The 25,234-nt window shown below is 42.0% G+C and overlaps 1 pseudogene; it reads left to right on the top strand.

Moving 5' to 3' along the window:
* LOC106567389 (kazrin-like) overlaps positions 1-25,234 on the top strand; it is a 215,685-nt pseudogene that overhangs the window by 176,126 nt on the left and 14,325 nt on the right.

The following is a 25,234-nucleotide window of genomic DNA, read 5'->3' on the forward strand; positions in this document are numbered from 1 at the left end:
CTGTACCTGATAGAGCAGATCTAGTCTCACGTGCTGCAGTAAACTGTCTGGCGCGAGAGACTCATTGGGAGGGAGACTAGAGCAGACCCAGGAGTTCTGACTGAACGGACGCACATTTGAGCACCCCAGTCCAGTCTATTTACTCTGTGTGATAATTTATGCTTTGAAATCCTGCGATTTCATTGGGGAAGTTCCCTCTCATAGACAGGCCGTCTCTATTAAATTCTAACTTGTGAAGAGTCATGAATAGCCATCTTTCTGTAGGAAAAGGTCACAAAATCAAATCAAATCACATTTTATTGGTCACATACACATGGTTAGCAGATGTTAATGCGAGTGTAGCGAAATGCTTGTGCTTCTAGTTCCGGCCATGCAGGAATATCTAACAAGAAAACAAAATACTGCATAGTTTCCTAAGAACTCGAAGCGAGGCGGCCATCTCTGTCGGCGCCAGAAGATGTTTCCGGCAGTGGTTAAAAATAAGCAGTGGTTAATGCTGCATGGGGCTGATGTGTTTGGGTGTGTGTGTGTGTATGTCTTCCCTCCTAGGCAAAACAGTCCTTAGTGACCCTGACCAAGGATGTGCCTAAGCGGCACTCTCTGGCCATGCCCACTGAGGCGGTTGTCAACGGCAACAACCAGGAGTGGGTGATGCACGCGGACCTGCCCCTCACCGCAGCCATCCGTCAGAGTCAGCAGACCCTCTACCACGTCCACACATGCCACCCCACCGACAGACAAGGTAAGACACACACGCGCACACACACACACACATTCATTCACAGTCACACAGGGTGACACTGGTGATGCTGTTACCCATGCATTGCAGTGTATCTGTTTAAACGTATCTGTATATATTCGTCTGACTTTACAAACTGTTGCCTGCTCATAGTAGGTTAAAATCATATGATGCTCACCAGATTGTCAAAAGTATTTCCGGCTGATGCTGGGGTGGTGTTGGAGATTAATGATTTAAAAAAATGTTTTATTGACCTTTAACAACCCATTTACCTGTTTTAAACCTGTTTCCAACATTTATCCTCCCCCTTCTTCTTTCGTCCAGTGGCTGCGGTCAGGGTGAGCCCGTGTCACTCCCGCCAGCCCTTAATTATCTCAGATGCCTCGGCCATGGAGTGTGATCGCTCATCCACCCCCAGTGACATAAATTCCCCTCGCCACAGGACACACTCCCTCTGCAATGTAAGAGCTGCCCACCCACCGCCGCATCGCTCCAAGTAATCAACTCCTTTGCAACTCTACTCTACTCCTAATCTCTGCCAACATCTGTAAATAACTCCCATGCTCATTGACAAGACAGCATAAACAGATATGGGACCAGGCCACTCTACTCCACCTCCCTTTCTCTGAAAGCCTGTCCCCTGTGCTGTAGTTTAGGGAATTTCACCAGAACAGCCAGACTTAGACTTCAACAAAAAGTGGGTTTTCTTTGGGATAGCTGCCTAATATGCCTACATAGAGTTGCATTACAAATGAGAGGAATTCAATATTGTTGGTTTCTGGTTAGTGTTAGATCATTTCCTGTGAAACTATTATGTTGACATTATACAAGCCACTTCAACTGCGGTTTTCCCACTATCTCTTAATGTGTTAATTTCTTTGAATGTGCTGCCTATTAGAAAACAGACACGTGCCTGGCTAGTTCACTCAGTATCACCTCGTCCTTCTCCGTCATTCTCTCTCTCTATCGCTTTTCCTCACCCACTGTAGCTGTCTCATTATCTCTGATCTCTCTGGCACTCTCTCCCTGCAGTCACTAGAGGATCTGGAGGACCAGAAGCGTAAGAAGAAGAAAGAGAAGATGGGCCTGGGCTCTCTGTCACGTGTCTTCGCCCGTGGAAAGCAGCGCAAGTCAATGGAACCGGGTCTGTTTGATGGTACAACTCCCAATTATTACATAGAGGAAGATGCAGACTGGTGAAAAGGTGGCAGAGAGTCCCACCTGTTTCCCTGAGTGGTGATGCGTAAGAATGTTTTCTGTCAGTGTGTGTGTGTGTGTGTGTGTGTGTGTGTGTGTGTGTGTGTGTGTGTGTGTGTGTGTGTGTGTGTGTGTGTGTGTGTGTGTTTGGCCGTATGTGTGGGTGTGTGTGTACGTTTGTGCAGTGTCCATGGTTGGAGGCCATCTGAGAAGCCTGAGGCGGATCATGCTTCACTGAAGTGTAAAACATAACAAGCAAATTGTATCTGTATGTACAGTATTGTAAATAGAGTGGGCAGTGTAACCACCCTTAGGGGAGAGTGGGGTATGTTGAGAATTTTTTTTACATTCAGCATCACTACGTCAAGGGAAATCATATTCTGTCTAACAAAGATATCTACATTTCAGGATGTTGTGTATCCCTGGAAAGAATCAGAATTAATGTAAACGTAACATAGCCTGTCCAAAAAAAGTGGTCTCTTGGCACAACTTATTCCAGATATGGGGTAAATTGAGCACCACAGTCTATCTTTATTTCCCAAACACAATTCAACACAATAACAATCACTGTCTTAATCATTTTGAGCATCTTTTAATGCAGGTTTAACACCTAACTTTTTTTTAAAACACTTTTAACATAGGCCAGGCCCAGTTAATGCATATCCCAGCGATATTTCCTTCACGCCTGGGAAGAAAGCACTTCAACTTGACATTGGCTCAACCTGCCCTTGCCCAAATGACTAAATTTACCCCAAGCAACTATTTTGACTACATTTGAAGTCAGACGTTTACATACACATAGGTTGGAGTCATTAAATCTTGTTTTTCAACCACTCCACAAATTTCTTGTTAACAAACTATAGTTTTGGCAAGTCGGTTAGGACATCTACTTTGTGCATGACACAAGTCATTTTTCCAAAAATTGTTTACAGACAGATTATATCACTTATAACAATTCCAGTGGGTAAGAAGTTTAAATGCACTAAGTTGACTGTGCCTTTAAACAGCTTGGAAAATTCCTGAAAATTATGTAATGAATTTAGAAGCTTCTGATAGGCTAATTGACATAATTTGAGTCAATTGGAGGTGTATCTGTGGATGTATTTCAAGGCCTGCCTTCAAACTCAGTGCCTCTTTGCTTGACATCATGGGAAAATCAAAAGAAATCAGCCAGAAAAAACCATTGTAGACCTCCACAAGTCTTGTTCATCCTTGGGAGCAATTTCCAGAGCAAGGAGGTGCTACCAGGAGACAGGCCAGTACATCAGGAGACGTGGAGGAGGCCATAGGAGGGCAACAACCCAGCAGCAGGACCGCTACCTCCGCCTTTGTGCAAGGAGGAGCAGGAGGAGCACTGCCAGAGCCCTGCAAAATGACCTCCAGCAGGCCACAAATGTGCATGTGTCTGCTCAAACGGTCAGAAACAGACTCCATGAGGGTGGTATGAGGGCCCGACGTCCACAGGTGGGGGTTGTGCTTACAGCCCAACACCGTGCAGGACGTTTGGCATTTGCCAGAGAACACCAAGATTGGCAAATTCGCCACTGGCGCCCTGTGCTCTTCACAGATGAAAGCAGGTTCACACTGAGCACATGTGACAGTCTGGAGACGCCGTGGAGAACGTTCTGCTGCCTGCAACATCCTCCAGCATGACCGGTTTGGCGGTGGGTCAGTCATGGTGTGGGGTGGCATTTCTTTGGGGGGCCGCACAGCCCTCCATGTGCTCGCCAGAGGTAGCCTGACTGCCATTAGGTACCGAGATGAGATCCTCAGACCCCTTGTGAGACCATATACTGGTGCGGTTGGCCCTGGGTTCCTCCTAATGCAAGACCATGCTAGACCTCATGTGGCTGGAGTGTGTCAGCAGTTCCTGCAAGAGGAAGGCATTGATGCTATGAACTGGCCTGCCCGTTCCCCAGACCAGAATCCAATTGAGCACATCTGGGACATCATGTCTCGCTCCATCCACCAACACCACGTTGCACCACAGACTGTCCAGGAGTTGGCGGATGCTTTAGTCCAGGTCTGGGAGGAGATCCCTCAGGAGACCATCCGCCACCTCATCAGGAGCATGCCCAGGCATTGTAGGGAGGTCATACAGGCACATGGAGGCCACACACACTACTGAGCCTCATTTTGACTTGTTTTAAGGACATTACATCAAAGTTGGATCAGCCTGTAGTGTGGTTTTCCACTTTAATTTTGAGTGTGACTCCAAATCCAGACCTCCATGGGTTGATAAATTGGATTTCCATTTATTATTTTTGTGTGATTTTGTTGTCAGCACATTCAACTATGTAAAGAAAAAAGTATTTAATAAGATTATTTAATTCATTCAGATCTAGGATGTGTTATTTTAGTGTTCCCTTTATTTTTTTGAGCAGTATATATTAGTTTTTCTGAATATACATTTTTTTACTCAAACAACCCGCAGGCCGGATTGGACACCTTCCATATGTTTCACACCACTGGTTTAGATTCATGCAACATTAAACCTATAACACAATAAATTAATTTGAATTTGTAAACACTTTTGGGGCCTAACTTGATGACCACTTTTTCCATGTAACTTCCTTCACAGATTCCATGAAATTATGACCTCTTCCTACATATTTGGTCACATTATTAATTTTGTATTTAGTTTCCTAGAAACAATGAGTGGCGCAACAATCCCTCTAGCTCGACTTACACCACTTTCCCCTTTGTGTGGATATGTTTACTATATCTGCCAAGCAAAAAGTGTATTTGATTCTCTTAATTGTCTTTATTATTTGGAACTTTTGTTTTCGATAACTACAAACTTGAAGGACTGCTGTATGTGTAAATAACACTCATTATGTACTTTGTGCTTGTCTTTTTTCCCTGGAATTACTTTTTTTTAATATAATTTTTGACCTCCTCCCTGCTTCTTGTTTAATTTATACTCCCCATTAATTGTCATGCTTGGTCCAATCCCTCCACGCGACCATTTTGAGGAAGGTTTCCTGTAGGCAATGTGCAAACTCCTCAACTAGCCTCTCGTCAAACTATGATGTGATGTCAAAAACTCACTAAATACCCACAAATAGTCAGAATTTTCCTTACCACCAAGAAAGTTCAAAAACATTGACTGTCATTCAAATCCCATTTTTAAAGGGGGCAATCTGTAATTGCTACATACAGTGAGGGAAAAAAGTATTTGATCCCCTGCTGATTTTGTACGTTTGCCCACTGACAAAGAAATGATCAGTCTATAATTTTTATGGTAGGTTTATTTGAACAGTGAGAGGCAGAATAACAACAAAAAAATCCAGAAAAACTCATGTCAAAAATGCTATAAATTGATTTGCATTTTAATGAGGGAAATAAGTATTTGACCCCCTCTCAATCAGAAATATTTCTGGCTCCCAGGTGTCTTTTATACAGGTAACGAGCTGAGATTAGGAGCACACTCTTAAAGGGAGTGTTGCAATGATAATGAGAACGGTGAGGAATCAGCCCAGAACTACAGGGGAGGATCTTGTCAATGATCTCAAGGCAGCTGGGACTATAATAACCAAGAAAACAATTGGTAACACACTATGCCGTTAAGGACTGAAATCCTGCAGCGCCCGCAAGGTCCCCCTGCTCAAGAAAGCACATATACATACCCATCTGAAGTTTGCCAATGAACATCTGAATGATTCAGAGGACAACTGGGTGAAAGTGTTGTGGTCAGATGAGACCAAAATGGAGCTCTTTGGCATCAACTCAACTCGCCGTGTTTGGAGGAGGAGGAATGCTGCCTATGACCCCAAGAATACCATCCCCACCGTCAAACATGGAGGTGGAAACAATATGCTTTGGGGGGGTCTTTCTGCTAAGGGGACAGGATAACTTCACCGCATCAAAGGGACGATGGACGGGGCCATGTACCGTCAAATCTTGGGTGAGAACCTCCTTCCCTCAGCCAGGGCATTGAAAATGGGTCGTGAATGGGTTTTACAGCATGACAATGACCCAAAACACACAGCCAAGGCAACAAAGGAGTGGCTCAAGAAGAAGCACATTAAGGTCCTGGAGTGGCCTAGCCAGTCTCCAGACCTTAATCCCATAGAAAATCTGTGGAGGGAGCTGAAGGTTTGAGTTGCCAAATGTCAGCCTCGAAACCTTAATGACTTGGAGAAGATCTGCAAAGAGGAGTGGGACAAAAACCCTCCTGACTTGTGTGCAAACCTACAAGAAACATCTGACCTCTGTGATTGCCAACAAGGGTTTTGCCACCAAGTACTAAGTCATGTTTTGCAGAGGGGTCAAATACTTATTTCCCTCATTAAAATACAAATCATTTAATAAAATTTTTGACATGCGTTTTTCTGGATTTTTTTGTTGTTATTCTGTCTCTCACTGTTCAAATAAACCTACCATTAAAATTATAGACTGATCATTTCTTTGTCAGTGGGCAAACGTACAAAATCAGCAGGGGATCAAGTACTTTTTTCCCTCACTGTACATTTGTTTACTTAAATTAATTATATATTCTTCAAGAACTAATGAGAATATAACTTAGATGCCTCATGAGCTTAGTTCAACTGTTGTACCCCATCAGAACCCAAAATATGAGCTTATTTTGTGAACAATGTAATTGTAAACAAATATTGTATAGGCTCAAAACATGGTTAAAACTATAATGTTGAGTTATACCATGGCATTGTTGAATACGTTTCTGATTGGCTTGAAGTCCATTCTAGAGCGTGCATTATTTCCCTATAACACAGTGCCTTCAGAAACACCTCTCAGGCCTCCTGGGTGGCGCAGTGGTCTAAAGCGCTGCATCACTTGGATATTTGTGCCACCAGAGACTGGGTTCAAGCCCAGGCTCTGCCTCAGCCAGCCGCGACCGGGAGGCTCATGGGGTGAAGCACAATTGTCTCAGCGTCGTCCAGGTTAGGGAGGGTTTGGCCGGCAGGGATACCCTTGTCTCATCGCACACTAGTGACTCCTGTGGCAGGCTGGGTGCAGTGCACGCTGACCAGGTGGCTAGGTGTATGGTGTTTCCTCTGATATATTGGTGCTGTTGGATGTGTCAAGAAGCAGTGCGGCTTGGTTGGATTGGGTTGTGTTTCGGAGGACGCATGGCTGTTGACCTTCGCCTCTCCCGAGTCTGTACGGGAGTTGCAGCGATGAGACAAGATAGTAACTACTACCAATTGGATACCATGAAAAAAGGGTAAAAAAAAGAAACACCTCTTAACTTTAAATTGAGATTTTGTATCACCGATCACAATGCCCCATAATGTGGAATTAGATTTGTTTTATTATTAATTAACAATTTTAAGCTGAAATGTCTTGACTCAATAAGTATTCAAACACATTGTTATGGCAAGCATAAATACGTTTAGGAGTAAAATGTTTCTATACCACACACATACAATTATTTGTAAGGTCCCTCAATTGAGCAGCGAATTTCAAACAGATTCAACCACGAAGACCAGGGAAGTTTTCCAATGCCTCGCAAAGAAGGCCACCTATTGGTATATGAAAAAAAGCTGATATTGAATATACCTTTCAGCATGGGAAAGTTATTAATTATTCAAACACATTGTTATCAAAATCAAAATCAAATTTATTTTTATATAGCCCTTCGTACATCAGCTGATATTCTCAAAGTGCTGTACAGAAACCCAGCCTAAAACCCCAAACAGCAAGCAAAGCATGTGAAAGAAGCATGGTGGCTAGGAAAAACTCCCTAGGAAAAACTCCCTAGAAAGGCCAAAAACCTAGGAAGAAACCTAGAGAGGAACCAGGCTATGAGGGGTGGCCAGTCCTCTTCTGGCTGTGCAGGGTGGATATTATAACAGAACATGGTCAAGATGTTAAAATGTTAAAATGTTCATAAATGACCAGCATGGTCAAATAATAATAATCATAGTAGTTGTCGAGGGTGCAACAAGCACGTCCGGTGAACAGGTCAGGGTTCCATAGCCGCAGGCAGAACAGTTGAAACTGGAGCAGCAGCACGGCCAGGTGGACTGGGGACAGCAAGGAGTCATCATACCAGGTAGTCCTGAGGCATGGTCCTAGGGCTCAGGTCCTCCGAGAGAAAGACAGAAAGAGAGAAAGAGAGAATTAGAGAGAGCATATTTAAATACACACAGGACACCGGATAAGACAAGAGAAATACTCCAGATGTAACAGACTGACCCTAGCCCCCCGACACATAAACTACTGCAGCATAAATACTGGAGGCTGAGACAGGAGGGATCAGAAGACACTGTGGCCCCATCCGATGATACCCCCGGACAGGGCCAAACAGGCAGAATATAACCCCACCCACTTTGCCAAAGCACAGCCCCCACACCACTAGAGGGATGTCTCCAACCACCAACTTACCGTCCTAAGACAAGGCCGAGTATAGCCCATAACGATCTCCGCCATGGCACAACCCAAGGGGGGGGCGCCAATCCAGACAGGAAGACCACGTCAGTGACTCAACCCACTCAAGTGACGCACCCCTCCCATGGACGGCATGGAAGAACACCAGTAGGCCAGTGACTCAGCCCCTGTAAAAGGGTTAGAGGCAGAGAATCCCAGTGGAAAGAGGGGAACCGGCAAGGCAGAGACTGCAAGGGCGGTTCGTTGCTCCAGCCTTTCCGTTCACCTTCACACTCCTGGGCCAGACTATACTTAATCATAGGACCTACTGAAGAGATAAGTCTTCAGTAAAGACTTAAAGGTTGAGACTGAGTCTGCGTCTCTCACATTGGTAGGCAGACCATTCCATAAAAATTGAGCTCTATAGGAGAAAGCCCTACCTCCAGCCGTTTGCTTAGAAATTCTAGGGACAATTAGGAGGCCTGCGTCTTGTGACCGTAGCGTACGTGTAGGTATGTACGGCAGGACCAAATCAGAAAGATAGGTAGGAGCAAGCCCATGTAATGCTTTGTAGGTTAGCAGTAAAACCTTGAAATCAGCCCTTGCCTTAACAGGAAGCCAGTGTAGGGAGGCTAGCACTGGAGTAATATGATCAAATTTTTTGGTTCTAGTCAGGATTCTAGCAGCCGTATTTAGCACTAACTGAAGTTTATTTAGTGCTTTATCCGGGTAGCCGGAAAGTAGAGCATTGCAGTGGTCCAGCCTAGAAGTAACAAAAGCATGGATTAATTTTTCTGCGTCATTTTTGGACAGAACATTTCTGATTTTTGCAATGTTACGTAGATGGAAAAAAGCTGTCCTTGAAACAGTCTTGATATGTTCTTAAAAAGAGAGATCAGGGTCCAGAGTAACGCCGAGGTCCTTCACAGTTTTATTTGAGACGACTGTACAACCATCCAGATTAATTGTCAGATTCAACAGAAGATCTCTTTGTTTCTTGGGACCTAGAACAAGCATCTCTGTTTTGTCCGAGTTTAAAAGTAGAAAGTTTGCAGCCATCCACTTCTTTATGTCTGAAACACAGGCTTCTAGCGAGGGCAATTTTGGGGCTTCACCATGTTTCATTGAAATGTACTATCCATGCCTATTTAAGCTATCTATGAAAGTCGTAAAACTCATATTTTAGAACTAGCTCCCTCCCTAACTCCTTTTGACTGATAGTCAGAAAAATGAGAGAGGTCCTGCCAACAGTTTCTAACCTTCAGATATTTTATCAGTCGCCATGCTTTTAGGAAACGGGGAGTTCTATGCATGGACATTTACATGCTTGAATCAGTGACAGCAGCTTTTTTGGTCGATTTCCTCAGCTTTCAGATTTTTTTTTCTCTGGGGGAAAACGTATTTATGCTTGCCATAACAAAGTGTTTGTTTCCTTCCTCTCCGGCAACTGAGTTAGGAAGGACGCCTGTAACTTTGTAGTGACTGTATTGACACTCCATCCAAAGTGTAATTACATTTTTTTGTACTTTTTCTAAACATTTTTAGTCATTTAGCAGATGCTCTTATCCAGAACAACAAAAAAGAAATTTAAAATGTAAAAGTTGTGCGTACATATGTATTCACCCCCTTTGCTATGAAGCCCCTAAATAAGATCTGGTGCAACCAATTACCTTCAGAAGTCACATAATTAGTTAAATAAAATCCACCTGTGTGCAATCTAAGTGTCACAAGATCTGTCACATGATCTCAGTATATATACACCTGTTCTGAAAGGCCCCAGAGTCTGCAACACCACTAAGCAAGGGGCACCACCAAACAAGCAGCACCATGAAGAACAAGGAGCTCTCCATACAGGTCAGGGACAAAGTTGTGGAGAAGTACAAACCCAACATCTCTCATCATCCCGAGAAAACCAACCCCACAGTGAAGCATGGTGGCGGCAGCATCATGCTGTGGGGATGTTTTTCATCGGCAGGGACTGGGAAACTGGTCAGAATTGAAGGAATGATGGATGGTGCTAAATACAGGAAAATTCTTGGGGGAAGCCTGTTTCAGTCTTCCAGAGATTTGAGACTGGTACGGAGGTTCACCTTCCAGCAGGACAATGACCCTAAGCATACTGCTAAAGCAGAAAGCATGTAGTCCTTCGCTCAGACAGTGTAGTAATGTGGGCTCAATAGCATCTCATTAGTGTGCAAGACCTTGAGAATCAGCTGTACATGTGATGGAAGAATGCACTGTGCATGCAGAGGGTTGCAATTCCATTGAATTGGGGATAGTTTAACCAAAATATGCCACAAGACCTAGAATTGCCTTATGTGTATCCCACAAAAAAAGGTTCACTGTTATAAGCTAACTTTTTTGATGAATTTAAGCAAAATCCCCCAAGTTCCAGGGCTTAACTTCCCATGGAAAGTTTCCTACCCTTTGCAACCCTAGTCAACGGTATTAAGTCCAACATTTCAACAGCTTTCAGAGAGCAAAGCAGCTCTAGAGTTTTTTAATCCTATTTTAATTATGAGGATTATCACATTGTTAAGAGGGAAATCCAAAATAATGAATGCAGATTTTATTCTAAATTACCCTTATCCTCAAAACTGCAGAATTAATTGATGCCCTTCTCAAGTAGATGGAATATATACTGCTCAAAAAAATAAAGTGAACACTTAAACAACACATCCTAGATCTGAATGAAAGAAATAATCTTATTAAATACTTTTTTCTTTACATAGTTGAATGTGCTGACAACAAAATCACACAAAAATAATCAATGGAAATCCAATTTATCAACCCATGGAGGTCTGGATTTGGAGTCACACTCAAAATTAAAGTGGAAAACCACACTACAGGCTGATCCAACTTTGATGTAATGTCCTTAAAACAAGTCAAAATGAGGCTCAGTAGTGTGTGTGGCCTCCACGTGCCTGTATGACCTCCCTACAACGCCTGGGCATGCTCCTGATGAGGTGGCGGATGGTCTCCTGAGGGATCTCCTCCCAGACCTGGACTAAAGCATCCGCCAACTCCTGGACAGTCTGTGGTGCAACGTGGCGTTGGTGGACGGAGTGAGACATGATGTCCCAGATGTGCTCAATTGGATTCAGGTCTGGGGAATGGGCGGGCCAGTCCATAGCATCAATGCCTTCCTCTTGCAGGAACTGCTGACACACTCCAGCCACATGAGGTCTAGCATTGTATGGCATTAGGAGGAACCCAGGGCCAACCGCACCAGCATATGGTCTCACAAGGGGTCTGAGGATCTCATCTCGGTACCTAATAGCAGTCAGGCTACCTCTGGCGAGCACATGGAGGGCTGTGCGGCACCCCAAAGAAATGCCACCCCACACCATGACTGACCCACCGCCAAACCGGTCATGCTGGAGGATGTTGCAGGCAGCAGAACAACGAAACGTGACTACGTGGTGCACATGCACAAACACAAAACAATTTCCCACAAACACAGGTGGGAAAAATAGCTACTTAAATATGATCCCCAATTAGAGGCAACGATTACCAGCTGCCTCTAATTGGGAACCAAATCAAAACACCAACATAGAAATTTTAAACTAGAACACCCCCTCATCACGCCCTGACCTACTACACCATAGAGAAACAAGGGCTCTCTATGGTCAGGGTGTGACAGAAGGAATTATAATAAGAAATTGCTTTCCAGGTGGCATTTTGGCAACAACAAAAAAAATGCTATGCTAATATTGCTAAAATTGGGTCGTAACAGACAATTTGGGTCCCTTGGCAAAACCAGTTGAGAATCGCTGGTGTATGGGACCCTATACAAATTCTATCTCATTCATAGGCATCTCACTCACAGACGCTTATGTCAACAACTACAGGTTGCATACCCTATGTCATGTGGTTGGCTGTCTACATCTTGATGGTGTTATCAAGGGTCCATTTATTGAAATTATTATTTAGGGTCCTTAAATGGAATATCCCTAAAACAGGAATATATATCGGAATATTAAAGCATCTTCTCCTGCTGGAACACCCTATCAAATTAACATTATTTAATTTTATGCTTCAACATAATTCTCTTTCATTTCTTGGTTGAATATTTACATTTTTTATAAATGAGGAAACATTATTGAAATTGCTATTAAAGAGTTTTATTTAAAGTAAAATAATTGGTCTCAACTGAGGCTCAAGCCATGAGGACTAGAAGATGTTTAGCACTTGAGGGGGTAGTAAATAACTTTTAATGGCATGGCAACAAAAATGTGAAGAAATTAAATGAGGATAATAATTTTTTCATAAAATAAATAACACAGAATTTCCTCTCTTCCCTGTGTTTGTTTGTTTGTGGTATGGCTTTAATCCTATTCCCCCGTCATGCTGGGAGGGCTGCCATCTACTGTCACAGGAGTGGCAGCTTCCCCCAGCCGGCAGAGTCCATCTGTGACAGGGCTTCATCCCAATTCTCCCAAATGGCTGCCTTTCCTCTTCTTCACCTCATGGCCACTTAGACATGACCTGGGCTGAAATAGAGACATTACTGTGCAGCCGTATTCATCGACCTGGCTAAGGCTTTCGACTCTGTCAATCACCACATTCTTATTGGCAGACTCAACAGCCTTGGTTTCTCAAATGATTGCCTCGCTTGGTTCACCAACTACTTCTTCGATAGAGTTCAGTATGTCAAATCGGAGGGTCTGTTGTCCGGACCTCTGGCAGTCTCTATGGGGGTGCCACAGGGTTCAATTCTCGTGCTGACTCTCTTCTCTGTATACATCAATGATGTCGCTCTTGCTGCTGGTGATTCTTTGATCCATCTCTACGCAGAAGACACCATTCTGTATACCTCTGGCCCTTCGTTGGACACTGTGTTAACTAACCTCCAGATGAGCTTCAATGCCATATAACTCTCCTTCCGTGGCCTCCTACTACTCTTAAATGCAAGGTAAACTAAATGCATGCTCTTCAACCGATCACTGCCCGCACCTGCCCGCCCGTCCAGCATCACTACACTGGACGGTTCTGACTTAGAATATGTGGACAACTACAAATACCTAGGTGTCTGGTTAGACTGTAAACTCTCCTTCCAGACTCACATTAAACATCTCCAATCCAATTAAATCTAGAATCGGCTTCCTATTTCACAACAAAGCATACCCTCGTTAAACTGACCATCCTACCGATCCTCGACTTCGGCGATGTCATTTACAAAATAGCCTCCAACACTCTAATCAACAAATTGGATGCAGTCTATCACAGTGCCATCCGTTTTGTCACCAGAGCCCCATATACTACCCACCACTGCGACCTGTATGCTCTCGTTGGCTGGCCCTCGCTTCATACTCGTTGTTAAACCCACTGGTTCCAGGTCATCTACAAGTCTCTGCTAGGTAAAGCCCCGCCTTATCTCAGCTCACTGGTCACCATAGCAGCACTCACCCGTAGCACGCGCTCCAGCTTTGGTCACCCTCAAAGCCAATTATTCCTTTGGCCGCCTCTCCTTCCAGTTCTCTGCTGCCAATGACTGGAACGAACTGCAAAAATCTCTGAAGCTGGAGACTCTTACCTCCCTCACTAGCTTTAAGCACCAGCTGTCAGAGCAGCTCACAGATCACTGCACCTGTACATAGCTCATCTGTAAATAGCCCATCCAATCTACCTTATCTCCATACTGTATTTATTTATTTATCTTGCTACTTTGCACCCCAGTATCTCAACTTGCACATTCATCCTCTGCACATCTACCATTCCAGTGTTTAATTGCTATATTGTAATTACTTTGCCACCATGGCCTATCTATTGCCTTACCTCTCTTATCCTACTTCATTTGCACATGCTCTATATAGATTTTCCTACTGTATTATTGATTGTATGTTTGTTTATTCCATGTGTAACTCTGTGTTGTTGTATGTGTCAAACTGCTTTGCTTTATCTTGGCCAGGTCGTAGTTGCAAATGAGAACTTGTTCTCAACTAGCCTACCTGGTTAAATAAAGGTGAAAAAAAAAAAAAAATAGTATTCTCATATTTTTTCAAATATGAGATAGTTTTTCAAGAAGATCAGAGAAGAGTAAAGGATGACATTTGAGATGGTTGGAATACAGCCCATAGAGTATGTTAGCAAACGGTGTCAGTAACATTCTCCCAATAACCTTTAACCTCTCTAATACTACTGCCACCCTGTCTGACCTCTGACCTCCCCAGTCTCGTAACCCAGGAAGCAGCCGTGTGTGCACCTCACACCCAATGCTAATTCCAATTGATTCGCCATAGCACATTTAGCCCCCTACAATCAGGGTTGTGTTCATTAGGCACCAAATGATGAAAATGGATTGGAACAGGGAGGGCCTGCCTGGACTTGTCAAATAGGAGATGCCGATTTTTATTTTAGTTTGCGAAACCAATTTTAGTTGTGTGCGCTAATGAACACAATCAAGTTCTATCAAACTGGGTTGCAGACTGTGTGTGGACTCTGGATGTAGGAAACATGCTCGTTTTGAATCCAGCACTGCTTCAAGTTGACCAGTTTTGGAATATAATATAATCACTTTTTCCTGTGAAGTAGACTACACAGTAGACCTACTGTGTATACTTCTGGATGAGTTTACATACAGTTCCAGTCAAAAGTTTGGACACACCTACTCATTCAAGAGTATTTCTGTATTTTTACTATTTTCTACATTGTAGAATAATAGTAAAGACATCAAAACTATGAAATAACACGTAGTAACCAAAGAATTGTTACAAAAATCGAAATATATTTATATTTCAGATTCTTCAATGTAGCCAACCTTTGCCTTGATGACAGCTTTGCACACTCTTGGCATTCTCTCAACAAGCTTCATAAAAAATGGTTTTCCCAACAGTCTTGAAGGAGTTCCCACATATGCTGAGCACTTGTTGGCTGCTTTTCCTTCACTCTGCGGTCCAACTCATCCCAAACCATCTCAATTGGGTTGAGGTCAGGTGATTGTGGAGACAAGGTCATCTGATGCAGTACTCCATCACTCTCCTTCTTGGTCAAATAGCACTTACACAGCCTGGAGGTGTGTTGGGTCATTGTCCTTTTGAAAAACAAATGATAGTCCCCCTAAGCCCAAACCAAATGGGATGGTGTATCGCTGCAGAATTCTGTGGTAGCCATGCTAGTTAAGTGTGCCTTGAATTTTAAATAAATCACTGACAGTGCGGAGATCATCCGTTCACCTAATCTGCGTCTCACAAAGACATGGCTGTTGGAACCAAAAATGTAGAATTTGGGCTCATCAGACCAAAGGACAGATTTCCACTGGTCTAATGTCCATTGCTTGAGTTTCTTTCCCCAAACAAGTATCTTCTTCTTATCGCTGTCATTTAGTAGTGGTTTCTTTGCAGCAATTCGACCATGAAGGCCTGATTTACGCAGTCTCCTCTGAACAGTTCATTTTGAGATGTGTCTGTTACTTGAACTCTGTGTCATGTGGGCTGCAATCTGAGGTGCAGTTAACTCTAATGAATGTATCCTCTGCAGCAAATGTAACTCTGGGTCTTCCTTTCCTTTTCATCATAGTGCTTGATGGTTTTTACAACTGAACTCTTAACATTTTCCGGATTGACTGACCTTCATGTCTAAAAGTAATGATGAACTGTCATTTCTCTTTGCTTATTTGAGCTGTTCTTGCCATAATATGGACAAAATAGGGCTTTTACCAAATAGGTCCATCTTCTGTATACCACCCATACCGTGTCACAACACAACGGATTGGCTCCAAAGCATTAAGAAGGATTTGAAATTACACAAATTAACAAGGCACACCTGTTAAAATTTAAATGCATTCCAAATGACTACCTCATGAAGTTGGTTGAGAGAATGCCAAGAGTGTGCAAAGCTATTATCAAGGCAAAGGGTGGCTACTTTGAAGAATCTCAAATATATTTTGATTTGTTTAAAACGTTTTTGGTTACTACATGATTCCATATGTGTTATTTCATAGTTTTGATATCTTCACTATTATTCTACAATGCAGAAAATAGTAAAAAATCAAGAAAAACCCTTGAATGAGTAGGTGCCCAAATTTTTGACTGGTACTGTATATGTGACCGACCGTCTCGATTCGGTCTTGTTTAGCAAAATTTGAAATTGTGTTTTTTACATTGGATAAAAGTAGAAACTCATAGCTAGAAAATGGTATGTCATACACTACAGTTGGGGATCAATGGGAAATTAATTCAGCTTTGAAAATGTATAAACTTGTAACCTCACTTTTGAGAAAATGGTCCTTGAATATTTTGGTACACCTACTGGAGAGCTCTTCTTTGTCTACACCCATTAAACATCGTTCACACCCTCTTAAGCTTTAGCACCACCCATTTCTTTAACCTTGCGTCCCACCTACTCAACAGCCAGTTGAATCCTGTGGCGCGTTATTCAAATCCTTAGATATGCTATTACTTCAATTTTTAAAAAATATGACTATTTTACACCATTTTAAAGATAAGACTCGTTAATCTAACCACACTGTCCGATTTCAAAAAGGCTTTACAACGAAAGCAAAACATTAGATTATGTCAGCAGAATACCCAGCCAGAAATAATCAGACACCCATTTTTCAAGCTAGCATATAATGTCACATAAACCCAAACCACAGCTAAATGTAGCACTAACCTTTGATGATCTTCATCAGATGACAACCCTAGGACATTATGTTATACAATACATGCATGTTTTGTTCAATCAAGTTCATATTTATATAAAAAACCAGCTTTTTACATTAGCATGTGACTAGCATGTGACCAGCATTCCCACCGAACACTGCCGGTGAATTTACTAAATTACTCACGATAAACGTTCACAAAAAGCATAACAATTATTTTAAGAATTATAGATACAGAACTCCTCTATGCACTCGATATGTCCGATTTTAAAATAGCTTTTCGGTGAAAGCACATTTTGCAATATTCTCAGTAGATAGCCCGGCATCACAGGGCTAGCTATTTAGACACCCAGCAGGTTTAGCACTCATCAAAGTCAGATTTACTATAAGAAAAATGTTATTACCTTTGTTGTCTTCGTCAGAATGCACTCCCAGGACTTCTACTTCAATAACAAATGTTGGTTTGGTCCAAAATAATCCATCGTTATATCCAAACAGCGGCGTTTTGTTCGTGCGTTCTAGACACTATCCTAAAGGCTAAATAAGGGTGACGAGCATGGCGCAATTCGTGACAAAAGAATTCTAAATATTCCATTACCGTACTTCGAAGCATGTCAACCGCTGTTTAAAATCAATTTTTATGCCATTTTTCTCGTAGAAAAGCGATAATATTCCGACCGGGAATCTCCTTTTCAGCAAACAGAGGAAAAAATCACAAAGATGGGGGCGGCCAGGTCACGCGCCTAAGCCCACAGTCCCTTGATCGGCCACTTGAGAAAGGCGATAATGTGTTTCAGCCTGGGGCTGGGATGACGACATTCAGGTTTTTCCCGGGCTCTGAGCGCCTATGGACGACGTAAGAAGTGTCACGTTAGAGCAGAGATCCTTTGTAAAAGATAGAGATGGCAAAGAAGTTCAAGAAATGGTCAGACAGGCCACTTCCTGTAAAGGAATCTCTCAGGTTTTGACCTGCCATTTGAGTTCTGTTATACTCACAGACACCATTCAAACAGTTTTAGAAACTTTAGGGTGTTTTCTATCCATATATAATAAGTATATGCACATTCTAGTTACTGGGTAGGATTAGTAACCAGATTAAATCGGGTACGTTTTTTATCCAGCCGTGAAAATACTGCCCCCTAGCCATAAGAGGTTAATCACGTCGGCCTCAAAGAGCGAGATCATCCAATCTTCTGGGTCAATGGAGGCACTCACAACCGGCCAGATGTTGTTATTGACAAAACGTGCATCAAATGCATTGAGTTTGTCTGAGAGAGAGGCATTGTTGGGCACATCACGGCTGGGTCTTCCTTTATAATCCGTAATGGACTGTAGCCCCTGGCACATGCGGCGAGCGTCGGAGCCTGTGGGACTTCTTCTACTTGTTCCTGTTCTTAGCCGTAGCCTCAGGATTGTCCACCTTATTCTTATATTGTTCTTTTGCTCGTTTGATGACTTTGCGGAGTTCAAAGTGGGACTTCTTGTACTTGTTCCTGTTCTCAGCCGTAGCCTCAGGGTTGTCTGCGATAGCCCTATCCTTTAGTTTAGTGCCAACCTCAGTGTTAATCCAGGGCTTTTGTTTGGGGAAGCAGGAAACCTTAACTGTGGGGACAACATTGGCGATGCATTTCCCAATGAAGCCAGTGACGGAGGTGGTTAGCTCGTCGACGTTATCGGCGGAGTCCCGAAACATATTACAATCAGCGCTAGAAAAGCAGTCCTGTAGCTCAATCTCGGATTCTGGTGACCATTTTTCAACAGAGTGAGTGATAGGTAATCCCTGTCTGAGTTTCTGCTTGTATACAGGAAGCAGGAGTACAGAGTCATGATCTGATTTGCAGAATGGTGGACAAGGGAGGGCATTGTATGCTTGCTTGTGGGTAGAATAACAGTGGTCTAGGACTTTATCGCCCCTAGTGGCGAGGAATATGTTTTAATGGAAGTTGGGCATCACGTCTTAATGACGTGGAATAAAAATCACTGGCAACCAGAAAAGCAGCCTCCGAATGTAAGTTTTCCTGCTTGGTTATAACCTCGTACAGTTTGTTAAAGGAAAACTCCACCCAAAACCACCCATTCCCTTAATTTACAGTGTTAAATAACACTAATATTTTTGGTGAACAAATGTTTCATTTTGGCGTTATAATAAGGTTGGTAGCAACATGGAAAATCTGTTGCAGCTCAATTTGACTACAAAATTCACAATACAATGCTCACTCTATGGACTGGCTGGTAAGCTAGCTAGCAAATGTAGCTACACACAATAATAACAAAGACAATATCAGCATGTAACATAGCTAGTTAGCTGGCAAATCCCCTAAACAAACTGCACTACCAATTTAGGAGTCTACAACCAGTGGATCGATGTGCAACAGATGGGAAATGTTGCCCATGCTACACCAATTGCCGCATATTGCATTCTGGGTGAATCTGGGACAAGGGGCTAGCTCTGGGACAAGACTCCCTTCAAGGAGTCTATTGGGCGCTAGCTCAAAAACCCAACATGAGCACAAATTTTGTCAACAAGAAGTACATTACATATCTTTTTCGAGATGTGAGATAATTAACTTGCAATCAGTAGTATCGTATAGAATCGTGACATTATGTACTTGAAGAAAATAGACATTTCTCCACAAATACACTGACTTCGAGAAGGGATTGCGTGATGATTAGCTTAGCAACCGCATGACGCAGCATGACAACGTGAACGCGATTGGTCAACAGTCTGTTGGGTGGGGCGTTATCTTCTATGGGCTATGTGGGACGCTAGCGTCCCACCCGCGGTACACACTATCAACAGCCAGTGAAATATCAGGGCGGCAAATTCAAAATAACAAAATCTCATAGTTCAAATTTCTCAAACATAAAACTATTTTACACCATTTTAAAAATACACTTCTCCTTAATCCAACCACATTGTCCTATTTCAAAAAGGCTTTGGCAAAAGCATAAAGTTAGATTATGTTAGGACAGAGCGTCAACAAGAAAAACCACACAGCCATTTTCCAAGCAGGAGAGGCGTCACAAAAACCAGAAATACAGCTAAAATTAAGCACTAACCTTTGACGATCTTCATCAGATGACACTCCTAGGACTCAATGTTACACAATACATGTATGTTTTGTTCGATAAAGTTCATATTTATATCCAAAAACCCCATTTTACATTGGTGCGTGATGTTCAGAAAATATTTTGCCTCCAAAACTTCCGGTGAATGAGCACAACAATTTACGAAAATACTCATCATAAACGTTGATATAATAAACTGTTATTCAACGATTTATAGATAAGCATCTCCTTAATGCAACCGCTGTGACAGATTTCAAAAAAGATTCACGGGGAAAGCACACTTTGCAATAATCTGAGTACAGCGCTCAGAAAACCAAACCAGCAATACAGATACCCGCCATTTTGGAGTCATCTAAAATCATAAATAGCATTATAAATACTCACGTACCTTTGATGATCTTCATCAGAATGCACTCTCAGGAATCCCAGGTCCACAATAAATGTTGTTTTGTTCGATAAAGTCCATAATTTATGTCCAAATACCTCCTTGTTGTTTGCGCGTTCAGTAAGCTACTCCAAATGTAGGAAGCGCGCCGAAAATTTCACGACGAAAAGTCAAAAAAGTTATATTTACGTTCGTAGAAACATGTCAAACGTTGTATAGCATCAATCTTTAGGGCCTTTTTAACAAAAAACTTCAATACTATTCCAACCGGACGATTCCAATGTCTTGAAAAATGTTATGGAACACAGCTACCTCATCACGTGAATGCGCGCCACTGAACTCATGTCATTTTCTGAGTCACCAACTTCTCGGCCTTCTTGTTCGCTCTCTGTTCACTGCAAAAGCCAAAAACAAGGTTCTGAAGACTGTTGACATCTAGTGGAAGCCTTAGGAAGTGCAAAATGAACCCTAAGTCACTGTTTGTTAGATAGGCAATGACTTGAAAAGACTACAAGCATCAGATTTCCCACTTCCTGGTTGGATTTTTCTCAGGTTTTTGCCTGCCATATGAGTTCTGTTATACTCACAGACATCATTCAAACAGTTTTAGAAACTTCAGAGTGTTTTCTATTCAAATCTACTAATAATATGCAAATATTTGACTCTGGGCCCGAGTATTAGGCAGTTTACTCTGGGCACGCTTTTCATCCGAAAATGAAAATACTGCCCCCTATAACGTTATACAATACGTTCCCTCATTAATTGGATTCCTATCTCCTTTCTATATCCAGGGTGCACCATACAATGCACCCTGACTAAAGAGGCAGACAAATAGGAAAAATGTGCTAGACCGTCCGTTAAATTACACATTTCTTGAGGTAGGAATATTGCAAAAATATGATCAATAGCTTCTCTCATTTTCCAAGCAGGAGAGGCGTCACAAAAACCAGAAATACAGCTAAAATTAAGCACTAACCTTTGACGTTCTTCATCAGATGACACAGGGGCAGTATGAGAGGGGGCAGTATGAGAGAAGCCATCCTCCTGAGTTATGAGATCGGCCCGTATTGAAATCTGACATGTATGAAAGACATTTTTGCAATCTTAAAGTCGTATTCCTATTAACCTGTTGGGTCTAGGGGGCAGCATTTGCACGTCTGGATAAAAAAAATGTACCCGATTTAATCTGGTTACTAATCCTACCCAGTAACTAGAATATGCATATACTTCTAATATATGGATAGAAAACACTCTAAAGTTTCCAAAACTGTTTGAATGGTGTCTGTGAGTATAACAGAACTCATTTGGCAGGCAAAACCCTGAGACATTTTCTGACAGGAAGTGGATACCTGATGTGTTGTATTGACTTTAAACCTATCCCATTGAAAAACACAGGGGTTTAGGAATATTTTGGCACTTCCTATTGCTTCCACTAGATGTCACCAGCCTTTACAAAGTGTTTTGAGTCTTCTGGAGGGAGATCTGACCGAACAAGAGCCATGGAACGATGATGGCCCATTAGACACCTTGCGCCGAGTTCATCTTGGGTACCCTCGTTCCAATACGTTATAAAAGAGTATGCATTCGTCCACCTTGAATATTATTCATGTTCTGGTTAAAAACGGCCCTAATGATTTATGCTATACAACGTTTGACATGTTTGAACGAACGGAAATATATTTTTCCCCTCGTTCATGACGAGAAGTCCGGCTGGCTTACATCATGTGCTAACGAGACGGAGATTTTTGGACATAAATGATGAGCTTTTTTGAACAAAACTACATTCGTTATGGACCTGTGATACCTGGAAGTGACATCTGATGAAGAGAATCAAAGGTAATGGATTATTTACATAGTATTTTCGATTTTAGATCTCCCCAACATGACGTCTAGTCTGTATCGCAACGCGTATTTTTCTGGGCGCAGTGCTCAGATTATTGCAAAGTGTGATTTCCCAGTAAGGTTATTTTTAAATCTGGCAAGTTGATTGCGTTCAAGAGATGTAAATCTATAATTCTTTAAATGACAATATAATATTTTACCAATGTTTTCTAATTTTTATTATTTAATTTCTGACGCTGACTTGACTGCCGGTTATTGGAGGGAAACGATTTCCTCAACATCAATGCCATAGTAAAACGCTGTTTTTGGATATAAATATGAACTTGATAGAACTAAAAATGCATGCATTGTCTAACATAATGTCCTAGGAGTGTCATCTGATGGAGATTGTAAAAGGTTAGTGCATCATTTTAGCTGGTTTTATGGTTTTGGTGACCCTGTCTTTGACTTGACAAAACATTACACACAACTCTTGTAAATGTACTGTCCTAACATACTCTAAATTTATGCTTTCGCCGTAAAACCTTTTTGAAATCGTAAAACGTGGTTAGATTAAGGAGATGTTTATCTTTCAAATGGTGTAACATAGTTGTATTTTTGAAAAATTTGAATTTTGACATTTATTTGGATTCAAATTTGCCGCTCTTGAAATGCACCTGCTGTTGATGGAGTGCACCACGGGTGGCACGCTAGCGTCCCACCTAGCCCCAAGAGGTTAACGTCCAGTGTAGTGAGAGCGACTTTATCACAGTGCTACATCATACTGGCCGAATTTCTGCCTGATTGAATGCTAATAACTCAGATACACATGAAACATGAAATGACCCTGGGAATCGATAGAACATCACTCAGAGATGCACAAAAACAATAAAATGTTCAAAATGGGTGAACCTTTCCTTTAAGTGCCAGCTTGTTATTTTTCTTCTGAGGTGGAATGCATACAACAGTCCCGATAACAGCTGAAATCTCCCTCGGGAGGTAAAAAGGTCGGCATTTGACCATCATGTATTTCAAGACAGGTTGAATAATGGGTTGACACTTCCACCGCCCTCGAGTCAGCACACCAGTTGCTGTTGGTGACGAAGCAAACCCCTCCCCACTCGATTTCCACCAACTCCATTGTCCTGTCAGCATGGTGAATGGAGAATCAATCGAGTTGGATAGCCATAGGGGGTATCTTGTTCAAGAGCCATGTTTCAGAAAAGCAGAGAATATTGCATTTTCGAGAGTCCCGTTGGTAGCAAATATACGATCGGAGGTCATCTATCTTATTATCAAGGAGCGCTCTGCCAGATCGCAGTTGTAAATGAGAACTTGTTCTCAACTGGCCTACCTGGTTAAATAAAGTTGAAATTTAAAAAATAAAAAATAAACATCAAGTGACTGGCCATTGGCCAGTAGAATGGAGGGAAGAGGTGGCCGGTTCTCCCTTCGCATTAATCTTGCCAGGATCCCCCCCTCTCTTGCCTCTGTAACGTCTGCTTTTCCTCTTGGGCGTCCAAAAATTGGGTCGGAATTACAGAAAGAGCCCAGGGCAGATAAGTCGAAGTTGTAGCCGGAATTGAGGTAAGCAACTGCCAAACTGATGTTCAAAAGTTTTTGTCGGTTATAAGAAATTATAGAGGATATATTGAGAATACATTACACTGATTGAAGTGGATTTAACAAGTGCAATTAATAAGGGATCATAGCTTTCACCTGGATTCACCTGGTCAGTCTATATCATATTTGAGCAACACTACATGTTATTGTGGAGAGGGATACAGAAAGAGTCTGCTAACCAGTGGTAATGACAAACAATAACTTTTACTGACCTATTAGCAGGTATTACAATGAATGTACCACCTCTGAAGGTACTGTTATTTTTCTCCCTCAACTCTGTTTACTTTGCTATATCTCCTGGACTGTTGTTAGATTCCATAGACACAACAGGACAAAGCATAAATCAAGAAAGACTGGAGGAATGGTTTAGAAAATGTTGGGAAGGAAACTGAGCAGAATGCATACCTGTTGCTCTGTTTTGCCAGACACCCACTGAGATTTAAAACACCTGTTCTGGGCAGATAGTATAGGCTATGGGTTGTGTTTGCATCTTTATTGTGCCACCGAGATAAGTGCGAACACAAAGCAGCCATAGAGAGGAGTCCCTTTCAAGGAGCCAGCAGGACAATTCCTCCATTCTTCTGTATCCTTACCTTGGGATATGACTAGTCTCTTATTCTTAATGTAATTATAAGTCATTCATGTGGTGCCGGGAACGAATGCGAGCAATTTTCTAGCAGAACTGAAGACAGCTTAGGGAATTGTCATTGTGTGATTTAACAAAGTAATGTAGATCTGCTAGGTAAGAGGTAATAGTCGAACGTTTTCACATTGTATCCAGACAACATCTGCTACAGTATAAGCCTGATGACAAAAACATTGAAACGATAAGCATGCGTGGAATCCTTATTTCAATGATAAGGAGAGGATAACCCTGGTATTTGTGATGAGTTATGTGATTATTGCTACTGGATGATTTTCAAGTTACTTTATATGTTGACCATCTTTTAACAATAATACCTTTCTTCACGATATAATTTGTTTATACAGTAGAAGTTCATGCCATAGAAGCTTTAGACTGACACCTGCTGGCATATTCCCTAACAAAACAAAGGGGATAATACTTATGAGGGAGACGGCACTCCTACACGTTGATTAGTTAATTAACTCTCCCTGTTTAACTAATAAACCTTACTAGACTCCTATAGGCCTATAGCTGCATTATGCCATTATGACTGTACAGGTTTTCTCCTCTCTTATTATCAAGCAGCTGGACTTGCAGGCTAATATTGACAGATGAGGCGAATTTAACGTACACAGACAAACTGTTTTTAACAGCTTCTCTTTTAAGGACTTTAGTAAGTACATACATTTGTTTGACACTGTGGATAGTTTGTTTACAAGCTTTTCTGAGGCTTGGCAAATGATTGGCTATGCACAAAAGCTGTCAAGTAGCCAAAGTGTGTTATTCCATTAGAAACTACTCTCTCTTATAAACAGCACACTCGGTCTTATAAACAGCAGC

The sequence above is a fragment of the Salmo salar genome, chromosome ssa13, assembly GCF_905237065.1.
Source record: "Salmo salar chromosome ssa13, Ssal_v3.1, whole genome shotgun sequence".
Lineage (NCBI taxonomy): Eukaryota > Metazoa > Chordata > Actinopteri > Salmoniformes > Salmonidae > Salmo > Salmo salar.